We start from the raw sequence: 18,709 nt of genomic DNA on the forward strand, positions 1-18,709 counted from the left end.
GGACAGACTCAATTGCACTATTGTTGGGCAACGTTGTCGACAAAAGATATTTGAAACAATAGCGTGAATAGAGGTAGTTTTAATAAATGCTCTAAAAACGACTGTTACTCCTATTGGAGAAGCATACTTAAAGTATCACACTTAGTACTGATGGTATAGCAGGATGCAAAATATTGAGCTGATACAGAGTACATTCACTATATGCTTTATACAGTTTTAGAGACTTATTCCTAGACATGTGCCACTCAGAGGACTAGGCATGAATGGGACCAAATCAAACCAACAGACTTTTGGTATTTTACAGTTCATTATGGCACTCTATTTCTAACCATTGCACATGTCGATTCCATCTTCTCAATATTCTCTTCAGTCAGACCAATAATGTTGTTACTAATTAATGCTGGTGCCTTGACCATTCTAGACAGATGACAGTGATGCATAAAGAGCTCCATCTCCCATTTCACCTTTTCAGACATCAATCCCTGGAGAAAAAAAAGAGAAATGTTCTGAGTTATGTACTTCTAATAACACACTTAAGTTAACACCCAGTCACCCGTGCAAATGTCAAGAATATTAATCCAGTTCCCAGGTCTACAAACTATGCAAATATTTCCTAAACAATACCTTACCTGGTGTCCAGACCAAAGAGCCATACAAATATCATCTGTGCAGTACCTTACCTGAGGAGTGTGACCAGAGAGATAGCAGTTTTATATGTCTACGAACTGTCAGCTGACCTGCATTAACTACTAGAATGTCTTGATTGATGTCTACCTCTTGCTCTTGTTACCAACTTCTTGCAGTGGTCTTTCTGGAATGTGACTGTCCCTCTTTTTTCATTGCAGTACAAACATATGTTTGGTCTTTCCATGTTAGAATAAAATGTGTGTTTTTTCTGCAAAACCAAGGAAAAGCAACCAATTGTGGAAATTTTGGCTATATACAACTGAACTTACTACATCTGTCTGACACCTGTGGCTGACTGTCCCAGTTTTCTAGGACAAATGCCCCCAGGGGGCCTGGATGACTCACTGTCTGCTATTACAATTCATGACTAACATTCATGCAGACTAACATTAGGTGCACAGCTTCAATTTTGGTAGTACAAAAGTGCACATGACCCAGTATTTCCAGCACTGGCTGGTGTCCAGACCAAAGAGTCATGTATGCATACAAGTGTTACACATACAGTACCTTACCCGGTGTCCAGACCAAAGAGTCATGCAAATATTACATGTACTAATTAGCCATGCAAATATTTCCTCACAGTGTCAGGTGACTCAGATCCCACCAATAACTTGGAAGTTTGAGAACAGCACTCCAATGATCTTCTGTGGTACACTCATATTAACTACATTACTAGTAATAGTTATGTAGATAATCAGGTCCTGTGAGTTATCTGACGGGTTGGCGGAAAGACCTGTCCGGTCTGGACAGCAGAAAAAACCTGTTTGGTCCCATTTGACAGGTTGAGCTTCCTGGAAGAAGGCGATAGAATTGCAAGCAGTCCGTCGTGTTGCATGCCGTAAATCCTAACATGAAGTGCACTGATTGGATGGTTGGGGGTCTGCATGCAAATCTCATTGTTTACACTGGATTCTGAAAGATTAGCGAGAGTGTAGTATTTTCAACATTATTGGTGACACAGCTACATATTAAACTAACTCATTGCAAAGCATACATCTTGAAATGACTTATTAGCTTAAAAATAATTCTTCGCTTGCGTGTGCGTTTAATTCGAACACTTTTGAAAGAGTCATATCGAACAGAGGGGTCCTGTGGCACAAATACAAGCCCATAGGCAGGAGGATCAGAGTTTGGGTGCCGGGCGTGGCTCACATGGCCCCGCTAGTTTCATTGTGTGAAATAGGTGGTCACATAATAACAGCAGATTTAACGACTCATGGTTGCTCTCTTTCAAAGACGTTAGCTGTGAATGATATCTAGTAACACTTAAAGGATAAGTCAACAGACGGCGAGGCGAGTCTAGTTACATGTAGAGACAAATTGTGAACCTAAAAAATTATATCATGTGCCCATAGTCATATTACTTTTTGTTTTAGCTTTATCATGATAAGCTAGCAAATTCTTAGAACTGCTGAAAACTGTTAAGCCTCTAAAGTAGGATCATTTGTTGGTCATGATGTCTAGTTGTCAATTACATTGTACCCCAAGAAGGACAAGTTTCCTCTGAATCTCTTTTGTGAGATAAAAGTTACCTTGGAATAAAATGTTTTGTTACATCTTTGTTTCCTTTCTGCACATTTAATAGTGTGCACTGAAAATAGCTATTTCATTCTGACATACAATTTGAACATAATTTGTAGGTCTCACTATCTAAAATATAATGTACTGCTGCACTACTTTAATCTGGTACAGACCCACTGGACCTGGACCGGAAGTTTCTGTAGCGGTACCCACCCCTAGTGTGAAACATGCATTGTTGATACGTGCTGCGTGCTGCCCCACGCAGGCTTGTATAATAACGCGTGCCAGCGGGAAGAAGTTGTTTTTTTGTTGCTAAGATTAAATCACCACTGATAACACAAATCAGTCTCCCTCTTAGTATTTTGCATGATGATAACCCACAAAACCTCGTCTGTCATTGGCTAATTGTGGTGACACTCGGTGACCTGCTAGCAGCCATATGATCAGACCTCGCCAGAAATTTACTGCCTGCCTAAGCTGTGTCGCCAAGGAAGTTGAAAAGACAACACTGTCGCTAATCTTTCTGAATGCTGCATGAATAATGAGATTTGCATGCAGAACCCCATTTAGCCAATCAGTGCACTTAATGTTAGGATATACGGCAATACATCAGATGGTCAGGGGGCTCCATCTGTCTAACCGGACCAGACAGATTTCTCCGCTGTCCGGATTGGACAGGTCTTTCTGCCAACCTGTCATCAGACACAAATTCAGCCGTCTCCCAAGACTAAAAGTCACTTACCATAATGCGCTGGTTCATTTGCACTAAATATAGTCTAGCATAAACTGGGGTGTAAATGTCTCTAGGATGAGTATGGAGGGGGAGGAATTATCACAGGGAGCAGTCTACAGGTGGATTGTTGGAGTGATCCCTTTAATACCAAGCCTGGATTAATATTCACCTTTTTCACACTTCCCAAGATGCACTTCCAGGGTGCCGCAAAATCGATTTTACAACAATTCTTCTAAGCGTGAAAGTAAGGAATAGACTCTGCACGCTTCAAATTGGTAAGCACAGTTTATTCATGACTTCTAATCGCCTAGAAATCAATGCAATGCTCATTATTAATAAAAGTCTTTGGAAGGAAAGCATTGCCGGATTTGAAATGAAACAGTTCAACTTATCAAGATAAACCTCCTTGCTTGTATAGACAATCACCGCTAAAAACCTTAAAACATTGTTCTCCCCCAGTATATAAAGTATTGTATTTGATGAGAATTAACACAAAAGAAATGTACCTTCCTGTGTTCTACCACCCTCCTACTTGGGTTTTCTGTTGTTTTTTTCTCACGCTAAGAAGAATTGTTGTAAAATCAATTTTGCGGCACCCTGGCATTGAATATTGGAAAGTGTGAAAAATGTGAATTGTTGTGAATAGGGCCCTAAAAGTGGAGGGAGGTAGCCTGCTAAGGTAGCCCACTATTCCTAGCCTAGTCACCTTTTCTGGAAACCTGCTGAAATACAGTTCAGTACCTTTCAGTGATGGTGGGGGGAGAGTAAGTATCAATTTGAGATTGAGAATATATCCCTGTCTCTGGACCAAAGAGCCATACAACTATCTTAATAGCAAATTAATCTAAATTAAGCGCCTTCATGTTAACTGGTCTGCAAAATACAAATATTGTATGGTGCCTTACCGTAACTGGTCCCGGTAGACTTATTAGAGCCATGTTATGATATTACATGAGCCTTAGGCCTAGGGAAAAAGTGCTGTTTCCAGTTTTGGTAGCTAGGTATTCTGTTTGTTATTTCTTTTTCTTTTAGATTTCACTTGAAGCACTGGTATTTTCAACATAATATTATTCAGAGAGATATACTAGTACTTTGCACAAGCACAAGTATATTAATAAACTTAACTTAAAGTTAACAACAAAAAAAGGAATACACTCCTACATAAAACGTTTGAAAGTTTGAGTTTGAAATACAAGAAGTCTATTTTTAAATTCATTACTCAGATGTCAGATTGAAACTATTGTGTCCCTTGCCAGCGGCCGCCAAAAAAGCTAGGGTTGTCAGTTTTTTGGCCAGGGTCAGTTGAGAACCCGGATTGAGAAAGCATGTTTTTCCTAGGCCTTTACAAGTATACAATGTACTAGATCCCTCGACCAAAGAGCTATGCAAAATATCATCCAGCTTAGCTAGCAGGGCTTGAAATTCAATTTTGAGGATAGGTGTGTAGCACCGGTGCACCCAGCCTAACAATTTAGGTGCATAGAGAAATCTTTGGGTGCACAACATTAGATTAAATAGAATGCCATCGCTCTTGTTCAGAGCTGCAGGCAGAATCTGGAAGTTGGTGTGAGGTACTTGGTGTTGGCATGCACAGTAGCAGTGCTTTAAACAGTTTCGAGCGGGTCTGCCTTTTTCCCCGAATACACCAGAATACACCGGAATACACCAGAATACCCATAAATGATAAAGCCTTAAAGGAGGCTGAAATCTACCAGAATACGCTTTGAATGAGTAAACATCAGACTGCTGTATTTTGGCATGAAATAATGTATTCATGGCCCAGGGAACAAGAAATCATTGAATCACGAAGTTACTGATGGCAATGGCAACCCGGCCAGGCGACATGTTTGTTTTCATAATTTGTGGATTACAATCTTTGTTTAGCGGGGTCACAGTGTGGAATACAAAAAAGGAAATTTCGGAACTATTCAATAAGTTAACATCGCAGGTTGCTATATTTTGGCATAGAAATTAGAATAACATATATATGACCCTGGAAATCACTATACATGTTATAATAAATAACTGGGCGGCTCAACATTGTAATCCGCAATAAAAACATGGGGGCCTGGTCGGGTCGCCATCACCATCAGTAGTTTCAAGATCATAGTAATTTCTTGTTCCCTGGGACATGAATACACTATTTAATGCCAAAATATAGCAGCCTGTGATATTTACTGATCAAAGCCTAGTATATTCCGGTAGATTTCACTCTCCTTTATACATATTTGCGTATTCCTGTGTATTTTGGTAAAAAGGCAGAATGTTTCGAGCTCAGGAAAATTGTGATGAACCCAAATTCTTAATCTATTAGATTAGAAAAATATACTACCAAGGCTTTGTTGTCCTTGCCCTTTCATCACTAGTATGAAAAGGCCACCGAGTGCAGTTTTGAATGTTGGATTATTTTGCAGTTTTGGATACTGGTTCAGTAGGCCCTACTGATACTGCCTTGCTACTGATAGATCTACTTGGAGATTAGGTTAGACGCCAGGTAATTATTACTTATGGCTAAAAAGGCCCTGGCTATCTGTGACATGATTTAGTTTACTCAAGGTCATTATATACATTGTAGGATGTCCTTGGTTTTACTGCTTCCCAATCCTACTATAATTTCTAGGTCAACCTTGATCACCTTGTTGTTTCTATTTCCTTCCACGACTAAGTTGAATTAGACAATTAGAAAACTAGACCCTGTGGTAAGATCTACATGTACTAGCCGTGGCGAATGTTGCAGGGCTTGTATATAACGTTATATATTAGTCCGGTAACATTACATGTTTTGTTTTGTTTTGTTTTGTTACCAGTAGAAAACGTGAAAATGATATGTTTGGAAGGATAGTTCCAGGCGTAATTGTTATCAACGAGTAAAGCTGACCCTGGGGTTAGACCTAACTTACCTGCAGTTGGGGTTAAGTGAAATGAATATGTTTGGAAAGGTAGATCCAGGCGTTTGTTCCAGTACGCTAGCTCCTCAAAGCGCCGAGGACTGGGCTGCGATCCGAGAGCGGCCATCTTGAGGTCACTTCTCTAGCTGGGGTCATTCCCGTCATTCCCGACATGCATCGTGCCTCCACTAGCCCGCCACCATACGATCCGCCGTTACTCCTGGCCCGACTTTATCGACTAACGCTGTCATCTCCGGAGGAAAGGAGGACATCTCAGCCCAGTTACTACTGACTAACGGTGCACACCGTTATCCCATAGTTACTGTAAACGCTGTCTGTATGGGGTGCCGTTTTAAATCTCCCAAACCGTCTTCCACTTTTAGTGTACCTTCAGGTCGGTGTGGCAACTTCCAGCGCACATGAAAAGCCCGTTTTAGCGACCGACCTAGCTATGGAAGTTGAAGCCGCGCCCGCCCTGTGCGGCCTGATGCCCTGCATGGTGTTCGGGAACCGGTGCGCTCGACTTCTATCATTGTCGGCCTGGAGCGGGCTGTTCTATTCGCATCGACGCGCTTTTCCGCCTAGACCAAGGTCTTCAAGGACGTCAATCACGGAAAGGGAAGCATTAGAAAGCAGATAGGAGCTCAGGTTTCCGTGCGTGCGCCAGTCCCCCCCCCCCCCCCAAACACACACACAAAACTTTAATACGCTGCTACTATGTGGGACACCAGGTGCTTTGTTGGGCTGTAGTGTGGTGTGTGTTATAATCCGGGCTAGCCCAGAATATACACGCCTGGACCAACTTATACCCCGGGGGTATAATCTGGGCTAGCCCGGTTTTGTGCTTGACACGGCTTTGAAAGCTGCCAGAGGCCCATTTGCCTGCCATTGATGGGCAATGTAGTAAACAGCGCCCATTGGTCAACCAGAATGATGAGATTAGCAGGGGTGAAGCCAGGTCAAGGTCGGCGCGCCTGATGACCCAACTCAGTGAGCCTGATTACCCACGTAGTATCAACATATATGACGGAGACTGATGCGCGCACGCATGGAAAGCCTTCTCTTGCCTGCTACTTTCTCCTTTTCCTTTCGTGTTTAAAGTCGCTCTAACCTTTGTTTTCAATCGAGCGGACCTTCAGACCGGAGTGGAAACGGTCGGCGAACTTGAAAAGTCCGCTTCAATGATCGGGAAAAGTAGAAGCCGCCGTCGTGTGCGGCCTGATGGCGTTCGGGAACCTGTGCGCCCACCTCCTGGCGACACGCCCGGTTTTCGAACGCCATTGACGGACAGAAGCCGGCTGTACAATGTTCCGCCACAGCATTTTGTTGTCAAATCACGGAAAGGAACGGACGAACAGCCGACAGGAGTGCAGGATCCCGTGCGTGAACCCACTGACCTCTGCTAGGCTACTACTGCGTGTGTCATCAGGCGCTTTCCTGGGCCGAGATGTGCGTGCAAGTCCGTCTGGATTTGGACGCGGCTGGCCCGGTTTTGCGCTTGGCACGGCTTTGAAAGCAGCCATGGGCCCACGTGCCGGCCATTGATGGGCGGTGCAGTAAACAGCGCCCATTGGTCAGCCAGAATGATGAGATTAGCAGGGGCGAAGCCGAGTCAAGGTCGGCGCGCCTGATGACCCAACTCAGCGGGCCTGATGACCCACGTAGTATCAACATATATGACGGAGACTGGTGCGCGAACGCATGGAAAGCCTTCTCTTGCCTGCTACTTTCTCCTTTTCTTTCCGTGTTTAAAGCCGCTCTAACCTTTTTCTAGTCGAGCGGACCTTCAGACCGGTGTGGCAACGGTCGACGAACTTGAAAAGTCCGCTTCAATGATCGGGAAAAGTAGAAGCCGCCCGTCGTGTGCGGCCTGATGGCGTTCGGGAACCTGTGCGCCCGCCTCCTGGCGACACGCCCGGTTCCCGAACGCCATTGACGGGCAGGAGCCGGCTGTGCAGTGCTCCGCCACAGCATTTTGTTGTCAAATCACGGAAAGGAACGGACGAATAGCCGACAGGAGGGCAGGATCCCGTGCGTGAACCCATTGACCTCTGCTACGCTACTACTGCGTGTGTCATCAGGCGCTTTGCTGGGCCGAGATGTGCGTGCAAGTCCGACTGCATTTGGACGCGGCTAGCCAGGTTTTGCACTTGGGACAGCTTTGAAAGCATCCAGGGGCCCACGTGCCTGTCATTGATGGGCAGTGCAGTTAACAGCGCCCATTGGTCAGCCAGAATGATGAGATTTGCAGGGGCGAAGCCGTTTCAAGGTCGGCGCGCCTGATGACCCAACTCAGCGGGCCTGATGACCCACGTAGTATCAACATATATGACGGAGACTGGTGCGCGCACGCATGGAAAGCCTTCTCTTGCCTGCTACTTTCTCCTTTTCTTTCCGTGTTTAAAGCCGCTATAATCTTTTTCTAGTCGAGCGGACCGTAATTCAGACCGGTGTGGCAACGGTCGACGAACTTGAAAAGTCCGCTTCAATGATCGGGAAAAGTAGAAGCCGCCCGTCGTGTGCGGCCTGATGGCGTTCGGGAACCTGTGCGCCCGCCTCCTGGCGACACGCCCGGTTCCCGAACGCCATTGACGGGCAGGAGCCGGCTGTGCAGTGCTCCGCCACAGCATTTTGTTGTCAAATCACGGAAAGGAACGGACGAACAGCCGACAGGAGGGCAGGATCCCGTGCGTGAACCTACTGACCTCTGCTACGCTACTACTGCGTGTGTCATCAGGCGCTTTCCTTGGCCGAGATGTGCGTGCAAGTCCGACTGGATTTGGACGCGGCTGGCCCGGTTTGGCGCTTGGGACAGCTTTGAAAGCATCCTGGGGCCCACGTGCCTGTCATCGATGGACGGTACAGTTAACAGCGCCCATTGGTCAGCCAGAAAGATGAGATTAGCTGGGGCGAAGCCGTGTCAAGGTCGGCGCGCCTGATGACCCAACTCAGCGGGCCTGATGACCCACGAAGTATCAACATATATGACGGAGACTGGTGCGCGAACGCATGGAAAGCCTTCTCTTGCCTGCTACTTTCTCCTTTTCTTTCCGTGTTTAAAGTCGCTCTAACCTTTTTCTAGTCGAGCGGACCTTCAGACCGGTGTGGCAACGGTCGACGAACTTGAGAAGTCCGCTTCAATGATCGGGAAAAGTAGAAGCCGCCCGTCGTGTGCGGCCTGATGGCGTTCGGGCACCTGTGCGCCCGCCTCCTAGCGACACGCCCGGTTCCCGAACGCCAATAACGGGCAGGACCCGGCTGTGCAGTGCTCCCCCACATCATTTTGTTGTCAAATCACGGAAAGGAACGGACGAACAGCCGACAGGAGGGCAGGATCCCATGCGTGAACCCACTGACCTCTGCTACGCTACTACTGCGTGTGTCATCAGGCGCTTTCCTGGGCCGAGATGTGCGTGCAAGTCCGACTGGATTTGGACGCGGCTGGCCCGGTTTTGCGCTTGGCACGGCTTTGAAAGCATCCAGGGGCCCACGTGCCTGCCATTGATGGGCGGTGCAGTAAACAGCGCCCATTGGTCAGCCAGAATGATGAGATTAGCAGGGGCGAAGCCGTGTCAAGGTCGGCGCGCCTGATGACCCAACTCAGCGGGCCTGATGACCCACGTAGTATCAACATATATGACGGAGACTGGTGCGCGCACGCATGGAAAGCCTTCTCTTGCCTGCTACTTTCTCCTTTTCTTTCCGTGTTTAAAGTCGCTCTAACCTTTTTTCTAGTCGAGCGGACCTTCAGACCGGTGTGGCAACGGTCGGCGGACTTGAAAAGTACGCTTCAATGATCGGGAAAAGTAGAAGCCGCCCGTCGTGTGCGGCCTGATGGCGTTCGGGAACCTGTGCGCCCGCCTCCTGGCGACACGCCCGGTTCCCGAACGCCATTGACTGCCATTGACGGCTGTGCAGTGCTCCGCCACAGCATTTTGTTGTCAAATCACGGAAAGGAACGGACGAACAGCCGACAGGAGTGTAGGATCCCGTGCGTGAACCCACTGACCTCTGCTACGCTACTACTGCGTGTGTCATTAGGCGCTTTCCTGGGCCGAGATGTGCGTGCAAGTCCGACTGCATTTGGACGCGGCTAGCCCGGTTTTGCGCTTGGGACAGCTTTGAAAGCATCCAGGGGCCCACGTGCCTGTCATTGATGGGCGGTGCAGTAAACAGCGCCCATTAGTCAGCCAGAATGAAAAGATTAGCAGGGGTGAATCCGTGTCAAGGTCGGCGCGCCTGATGACCCAACTCAGCGGGCCTGATGACCCACGTAGTATCAACATATATGACGGAGACTTGTGCGCGCACGCATGGAAAGTCTTCTCTTGCCTGCTACTTTCTCCTTTTCTTTCCGTGTTTAAAGCCGCTCTAACCTTTTTCTAGTCGAGCGGACCTTCAGACCGGTGTGGCAACAATCGAAGAACTTGAAAAGTCCGCTTCAATGATCGGGAAAAGTAGAAGTCGCCCGTCGTGTGCGGCCTGATGGCGTTCGGGCACCTGTGCGCCCGCCTCCTGGCGACACGCCCGGTTCCCGAACGCCATTGACGGGCAAGAGCCGGCTGTGCAGTGCTCCGCCACAGCATTTTGTTGTCAAATCACGGAAAGGAACGGACGAACAGCCGACAGGAGGGCAGGATCCCGTGCGTGAACCCACTGACCTCTGCTACGCTACTACTGCGTGTGTCATCAGGCGCTTTCCTGGGCCGAGATGTGCGTGCAAGTCCGACGGGATTTGGACGCGGCTGGCCCGGTTTTGCGCTTGGCACGGCTTTGAAAGCATCCAGGGGCCCACGTGCCTGCCATTGATAAGCGGTGCAGTAAACAGCGCCCATTGGTCAGCCAGAATGATGAGATTAGCAGGGGTGAACCCGTGTCAAGGTCGGCGCGCCTGATGACCCAACTCAGCGGGCCTGATGACCCACGTAGTATCAACATATATGACGGAGACTTGTGCGCGCACGCATGGAAAGTCTTCTCTTGCCTGCTACTTTCTCCTTTTCTTTCCGTGTTTAAAGTCGCTCTAACCTTTTTCTAGTCCAGCGGACCTTCAGACCGGTGTGGCAACGGTCGACGAACTTGAAAAGTCCGCTTCAATGATCGGGAAAAGTAGAAGCCGCCCGTCGTGTGCGGCCTGATGGCGTTCGGGAACCTGTGCGCCCGCCTCCTGGCGACACGCCCGGTTCCCGAACGCCAATGACGGGCAGGACCCGGCTGTGCAGTGCTCCGCCACAGCATTTTATTGTCAAATCACGGAAAGGAACGGACGAACAGCCGACAGGAGTGCAGGATCCCGTGCGTGAACGCACTGACCTCTGCTACGCTACTACTGTGTGTGTCATCAGGCGCTTTCCTGAGCCGAGATGTGCGTGCAAGTCCGACTGGATTTGGACGCGGCCGGCCCGGTTTTGCGCTTGGCACGGCTTTGAAAGCAGCCAGTGGCCCACGTGCCTGCCTTTGATGGGCGGTGCAGTAAACAGCGCCCATTGGTCAGCCAGAATGATGAGATTAGCAGGGGCGAAGCCGTGTCAAGGTCGGCGCGCCTGATGACCCAACTCAGCGGGCCTGATGACCCACGTAGTATCAACATATATGACGGAGACTTGTGCGCGAACGCATGGAAAGCCTTCTCTTGCCTGCTACTTTCTCCTTTTCTTTCCGTGTTTAAAGCCGCTGTAACCTTTTTCTAGCCGAGCGGACCTTCAGACCGGTGTGGCAACGGTCGACGAACTTGAAAAGTCCGCATCAATGATCGGGAAAAGTAGAAGCCGCCCGTCGTGTGCGGCCTGATGGCGTTCGGGAACCTGTGCGCCCGCCTCCTTGCGACACGCCCGGTTCCCGAACGCCAATGACGGGCAGGACCCGGCTGTGCAGTGCTCCCCCACATCATTTTGTTGTCAAATCACGGAAAGGAACGGACGAACAGCCGACAGGAGTGCAGGATCCCGTGAGTGAACCCACTGACCTCTGCTACGCTACTACTGCGTATGTCATCAGGCGCTTTCCTGGGCCGAGATGTGCGTGCAAGTCCGACTGGATTTGAACGCGGCCGGCCCGGTTTTGCGCTTGGCACGGCTTCGAAAGCATCCAGGGGCCCACGTGCCGGCCATTGATGGGCGGTGCAGTAAACAGCGCCCATTGGTCAGCCAGAATGATGAGATTAGCAGGGGCGAAGCCGAGTCAAGGTCGGCGCGCCTGATGACCCAACTCAGCGGGCCTGATGACCCACGTAGTATCAACATATATGACGGAGACTGATGCGCGCACGCATGGAAAGCCTTCTCTTGCCTGCTACTTTCTCCTTTTCTTTCCTTGTTTAAAGCCGCTGTAACCTTTTTCTAGTCGAGCGGACCTTCAGACCGGTGTGGCAACGGTCGACGAACTTGAAAAGTCCGCATCAATGATCGGGAAAAGTAGAAGCCGCCCGTCGTGTGCGGCCTGATGGCGTTCGGGAACCTGTGCGCCCGCCTCCTTGCGACACGCCCGGTTCCCGAACGCCAATGACGGGCAGGACCCGGCTGTGCAGTGCTCCCCCACATCATTTTGTTGTCAAATCACGGAAAGGAACGGACGAACAGCCGACAGGAGTGCAGGATCCCGTGAGTGAACCCACTGACCTCTGCTACGCTACTACTGCGTATGTCATCAGGCGCTTTCCTGGGCCGAGATGTGCGTGCAAGTCCGACTGGATTTGAACGCGGCCGGCCCGGTTTTGCGCTTGGCACGGCTTCGAAAGCATCCAGGGGCCCACGTGCCGGCCATTGATGGGCGGTGCAGTAAACAACGCCCATTGGTCAGCCAGAATGATGAGATTAGCAGGGACGAAGCCGTGTCAAGGTCGGCGCGCCTGATGACCCAACTCAGCGGGCCTGATGACCCACGTAGTATCAACATATATGACGGAGACTGATGCGCGCACGCATGGAAAGCCTTCTCTTGCCTGCTACTTTCTCCTTTTCTTTCCTTGTTTAAAGCCGCTGTAACCTTTTTCTAGTCGAGCGGACCTTCAGACCGGTGTGGCAACGGTCGACGAACTTGAAAAGTCCGCTTCAATGATCGGGAAAAGTAGAAGCCGCCCGTCGTGTGCGGCCTGATGGCGTTCGGGAACCTGTGCGCCCGCCTCCTGGCGACACGCCCGGTTCCCGAACACCAATGACGGGCAGGAGCCGGCTGTGCAGTGCTTCGCCACAGCATTTTGTTGTCAAATCACGGAAAGGAACGGACGAACAGCCGACAGGAGTGCAGGATCCCGTGCGTGAACCCACTGACCTCTGCTACGCTACTACTGCGTGTGTCATCAGGCGCTTTCCTGGGCCGAGATGTGCGTGCAAGTCCGACTAGATTTGGACGCGGCCGGCCCGGTTTTGCGCTTGGCACGGCTTTGAAGGCAGCCAGGGGCCCACGTGCCTGCCATTGATGGGCGGTGCAGTAAACAGCGCCCATTAGTCAGCCAGAATGATGAGATTAGCAGGGGCAAAGCCGTGTCAAGGTCGGCGCGCCTGATGACCCAACTCAGCGGGCCTGATGACCCACGTAGTATCAACATATATGACGGAGACTAGTGCGCGCACGCATGGAAAGCCTTCTCTTGCCTCCTACTTTCTCCCTTTCTTTCCGTGTTTAAAGCCGCTCTAACCTTTTTCTAGTCGAGCGGACCTTCAGACCGGTGTGGCAACGGTCGACGAACTTGAAAAGTCCGCTTCAATGATCGGGAAAAGTAGAAGCCGCCCGTCGTGTGCGGCCTGATGGCGTTCGGGAACCTGTGCGCCCGCCTCCTAGCGACACGCCCGGTTCCCGAACGCCATTGACGGGCAGGAGCCGGCTGTGCAGTGCTCCGCCACAGCATTTTGTTGTCAAATCACGGAAAGGAACGGACGAACAGCCGACAGGAGTGCAGGATCCCGTGAGTGAACCCACTGACCTCTGCTACGCTACTACTGCGTGTGTCATCAGGCGCTTTCCTGAGCCGAGATGTGCGTGCAAGTCCGACTGGATTTGGACGCGGCCGGCCCGGTTTTGCGCTTGGCACGGCTTTCAAAGCAGCCAGTGGCCCACGTGCCTGCCTTTGATGGGCGGTGCAGTAAACAGCGCCCATTGGTCAGCCAGAATGATGAGATTAGCAGGGGCGAAGCCGTGTCAAGGTCGGCGCGCCTGATGACCCAACTCAGCGGGCCTGATGACCCACGTAGTATCAACATATATGACGGAGACTGGTGCGTGCACGCATGGAAAGCCTTCTCTTGCCTGCTACTTTCTCCTTTTCTTTCCGTGTTTAAAGTCGCTCTAACCTTTTTCTAGTCGAGCGGACCTTCAGACCGGTGTGGCAACGGTCGACGAACTTGAAAAGTCCGCTTCAATGATCGGGAAAAGTAGAAGCCGCCCGTCGTGTGCGGCCTGATGGCGTTCGGGAACCTGTGCGCCCGCCTCCTAGCGACACGCCCGGTTCCCGAACGCCAATGACGGGCAGGACCCGGCTGTGTAGTGCTCCGCCACAGCATTTTATTGTCAAATCACGGAAAGGAACGGACGAACAGCCGACAGGAGTGCAGGATCCCGTGAGTGAACCCACTGACCTCTGCTACGCTACTACTGCGTGTGTCATCAGGCGCTTTCCTGAGCCGAGATGTGCGTGCAAGTCCGACTGGATTTGGACGCGGCCGGCCCGGTTTTGCGCTTGGCACGGCTTTCAAAGCAGCCAGTGGCCCACGTGCCTGCCTTTGATGGGCGGTGCAGTAAACAGCGCCCATTGGTCAGCCAGAATGATGAGATTAGCAGGGGCGAAGCCGTGTCAAGGTCGGCGCGCCTGATGACCCAACTCAGCGGGCCTGATGACCCACGTAGTATCAACATATATGACGGAGACTGGTGCGCGAACGCATGGAAAGCCTTCTCTTGCCTGCTACTTTCTCCTTTTCTTTCCGTGTTTAAAGCCGCTCTAACCTTTTTCTAGCCGAGCGGACCTTCAGACCGGTGTGGCAACGGTCGACGAACTTGAAAAGTCCGCATTAATGATCGGGAAAAGTAGAAGCCGCCCGTCGTGTGCGGCCTGATGGCGTTCGGGAACCTGTGCGCCCGCCTCCTGGCGACACGCCCGGTTCCCGAACGCCAATGACGGGCAGGACCCGGCTGTGCAGTGCTCCCCCACATCATTTTGTTGTCAAATCACGGAAAGGAACGGACGAACAGCCGACAGGAGTGCAGGATCCCGTGCGTGAACCCACTGACCTCTGCTACGCTACTACTGCGTATGTCATCAGGCGCTTTCCTGGGCCGAGATGTGCGTGCAAGTCCGACTGGATTTGGACGCGGCTGGCCCGGTTTGGCGCTTGGGACAGCTTTGAAAGCATCCAGGGGCCCACGTGCCTGTCATCGATGGACGGTACAGTTAACAGCGCCCATTGGTCAGCCAGAAAGATGAGATTAGCTGGGGCGAAGCCGTGTCAAGGTCGGCGCGCCTGATGACCCAACTCAGCGGGCCTGATGACCCACGAAGTATCAACATATATGACGGAGACTGGTGCGCGAACGCATGGAAAGCCTTCTCTTGCCTGCTACTTTCTCCTTTTCTTTCCGTGTTTAAAGTCGCTCTAACCTTTTTCTAGTCGAGCGGACCTTCAGACCGGTGTGGCAACGGTCGACGAACTTGAGAAGTCCGCTTCAATGATCGGGAAAAGTAGAAGCCGCCCGTCGTGTGCGGCCTGATGGCGTTCGGGCACCTGTGCGCCCGCCTCCTAGCGACACGCCCGGTTCCCGAACGCCAATAACGGGCAGGACCCGGCTGTGCAGTGCTCCCCCACATCATTTTGTTGTCAAATCACGGAAAGGAACGGACGAACAGCCGACAGGAGGGCAGGATCCCATGCGTGAACCCACTGACCTCTGCTACGCTACTACTGCGTGTGTCATCAGGCGCTTTCCTGGGCCGAGATGTGCGTGCAAGTCCGACTGGATTTGGACGCGGCTGGCCCGGTTTTGCGCTTGGCACGGCTTTGAAAGCATCCAGGGGCCCACGTGCCTGCCATTGATGGGCGGTGCAGTAAACAGCGCCCATTGGTCAGCCAGAATGATGAGATTAGCAGGGGCGAAGCCGTGTCAAGGTCGGCGCGCCTGATGACCCAACTCAGCGGGCCTGATGACCCACGTAGTATCAACATATATGACGGAGACTGGTGCGCGCACGCATGGAAAGCCTTCTCTTGCCTGCTACTTTCTCCTTTTCTTTCCGTGTTTAAAGTCGCTCTAACCTTTTTTCTAGTCGAGCGGACCTCCAGACCGGTGTGGCAACGGTCGGCGGACTTGAAAAGTACGCTTCAATGATCGGGAAAAGTAGAAGCCGCCCGTCGTGTGCGGCCTGATGGCGTTCGGGAACCTGTGCGCCCGCCTCCTGGCGACACGCCCGGTTCCCGAACGCCATTGACTGCCATTGACGGCTGTGCAGTGCTCCGCCACAGCATTTTGTTGTCAAATCACGGAAAGGAACGGACGAACAGCCGACAGGAGTGTAGGATCCCGTGCGTGAACCCACTGACCTCTGCTACGCTACTACTGCGTGTGTCATTAGGCGCTTTCCTGGGCCGAGATGTGCGTGCAAGTCCGACTGCATTTGGACGCGGCTAGCCCGGTTTTGCGCTTGGGACAGCTTTGAAAGCATCCAGGGGCCCACGTGCCTGTCATTGATGGGCGGTGCAGTAAACAGCGCCCATTAGTCAGCCAGAATGAAAAGATTAGCAGGGGTGAATCCGTGTCAAGGTCGGCGCGCCTGATGACCCAACTCAGCGGGCCTGATGACCCACGTAGTATCAACATATATGACGGAGACTTGTGCGCGCACGCATGGAAAGTCTTCTCTTGCCTGCTACTTTCTCCTTTTCTTTCCGTGTTTAAAGCCGCTCTAACCTTTTTCTAGTCGAGCGGACCTTCAGACCGGTGTGGCAACAATCGAAGAACTTGAAAAGTCCGCTTCAATGATCGGGAAAAGTAGAAGCCGCCCGTCGTGTGCGGCCTGATGGCGTTCGGGCACCTGTGCGCCCGCCTCCTGGCGACACGCCCGGTTCCCGAACGCCATTGACGGGCAAGAGCCGGCTGTGCAGTGCTCCGCCACAGCATTTTGTTGTCAAATCACGGAAAGGAACGGACGAACAGCCGACAGGAGGGCAGGATCCCGTGCGTGAACCTACTGACCTCTGCTACGCTACTACTGCGTGTGTCATCAGGCGCTTTCCTTGGCCGAGATGTGCGTGCAAGTCCGACTGGATTTGGACGCGGCTGGCCCGGTTTGGCGCTTGGGACAGCTTTGAAAGCATCCAGGGGCCCACGTGCCTGTCATCGATGGACGGTACAGTTAACAGCGCCCATTGGTCAGCCAGAAAGATGAGATTAGCTGGGGCGAAGCCGTGTCAAGGTCGGCGCGCCTGATGACCCAACTCAGCGGGCCTGATGACCCACGAAGTATCAACATATATGACGGAGACTGGTGCGCGAACGCATGGAAAGCCTTCTCTTGCCTGCTACTTTCTCCTTTTCTTTCCGTGTTTAAAGTCGCTCTAACCTTTTTCTAGTCGAGCGGACCTTCAGACCGGTGTGGCAACGGTCGACGAACTTGAGAAGTCCGCTTCAATGATCGGGAAAAGTAGAAGCCGCCCGTCGTGTGCGGCCTGATGGCGTTCGGGCACCTGTGCGCCCGCCTCCTAGCGACACGCCCGGTTCCCGAACGCCAATAACGGGCAGGACCCGGCTGTGCAGTGCTCCCCCACATCATTTTGTTGTCAAATCACGGAAAGGAACGGACGAACAGCCGACAGGAGGGCAGGATCCCATGCGTGAACCCACTGACCTCTGCTACGCTACTACTGCGTGTGTCATCAGGCGCTTTCCTGGGCCGAGATGTGCGTGCAAGTCCGACTGGATTTGGACGCGGCTGGCCCGGTTTTGCGCTTGGCACGGCTTTGAAAGCATCCAGGGGCCCACGTGCCTGCCATTGATGGGCGGTGCAGTAAACAGCGCCCATTGGTCAGCCAGAATGATGAGATTAGCAGGGGCGAAGCCGTGTCAAGGTCGGCGCGCCTGATGACCCAACTCAGCGGGCCTGATGACCCACGTAGTATCAACATATATGACGGAGACTGGTGCGCGCACGCATGGAAAGCCTTCTCTTGCCTGCTACTTTCTCCTTTTCTTTCCGTGTTTAAAGTCGCTCTAACCTTTTTTCTAGTCGAGCGGACCTTCAGACCGGTGTGGCAACGGTCGGCGGACTTGAAAAGTACGCTTCAATGATCGGGAAAAGTAGAAGCCGCCCGTCGTGTGCGGCCTGATGGCGTTCGGGAACCTGTGCGCCCGCCTCCTAGCGACACGCCCGGTTCCCGAACGCCATTGACTGCCATTGACGGCTGTGCAGTGCTCCGCCACAGCATTTTGTTGTCAAATCACGGAAAGGAACGGACGAACAGCCGACAGGAGTGTAGGATCCCGTGCGTGAACCCACTGACCTCTGCTACGCTACTACTGCGTGTGTCATTAGGCGCTTTCCTGAGCCGAGATGTGCGTGCAAGTCCGACTGGATTTGGACGCGGCCGGCCCGGTTTTGCGCTTGGCACGGCTTTCAAAGCAGCCAGTGGCCCACGTGCCTGCCTTTGATGGGCGGTGCAGTAAACAGCGCCCATTGGTCAGCCAGAATGATGAGATTAGCAGGGGCGAAGCCGTGTCAAGGTCGGCGCGCCTGATGACCCAACTCAGCGGGCCTGATGACCCACGTAGTATCAACATATATGACGGAGACTGGTGCGTGCACGCATGGAAAGCCTTCTCTTGCCTGCTACTTTCTCCTTTTCTTTCCGTGTTTAAAGTCGCTCTAACCTTTTTCTAGTCGAGCGGACCTTCAGAC

At 51.8% G+C, this 18,709-nt stretch overlaps 1 long non-coding RNA gene across 1 annotated transcript; it reads right to left on the reverse strand.

Annotated features, from left to right (window-relative positions):
* Positions 1–63: 63 nt before the first annotated feature.
* LOC136432313 (uncharacterized) lies at positions 64–6,163 on the reverse strand. The gene is made up of 2 exons (XR_010755504.1): positions 5,842–6,163; positions 64–482 (listed from the first exon to the last, which is right to left on the reverse strand). It is a non-coding gene; the product is annotated as an uncharacterized lncRNA (long non-coding RNA).
* Between the last annotated feature and the right edge of the window lie 12,546 nt (positions 6,164–18,709).

The sequence above is a fragment of the Branchiostoma lanceolatum genome, chromosome 4 (assembly GCF_035083965.1).
Source record: "Branchiostoma lanceolatum isolate klBraLanc5 chromosome 4, klBraLanc5.hap2, whole genome shotgun sequence".
In the NCBI taxonomy this organism is placed as follows: Eukaryota; Metazoa; Chordata; class Leptocardii; order Amphioxiformes; family Branchiostomatidae; genus Branchiostoma; species Branchiostoma lanceolatum.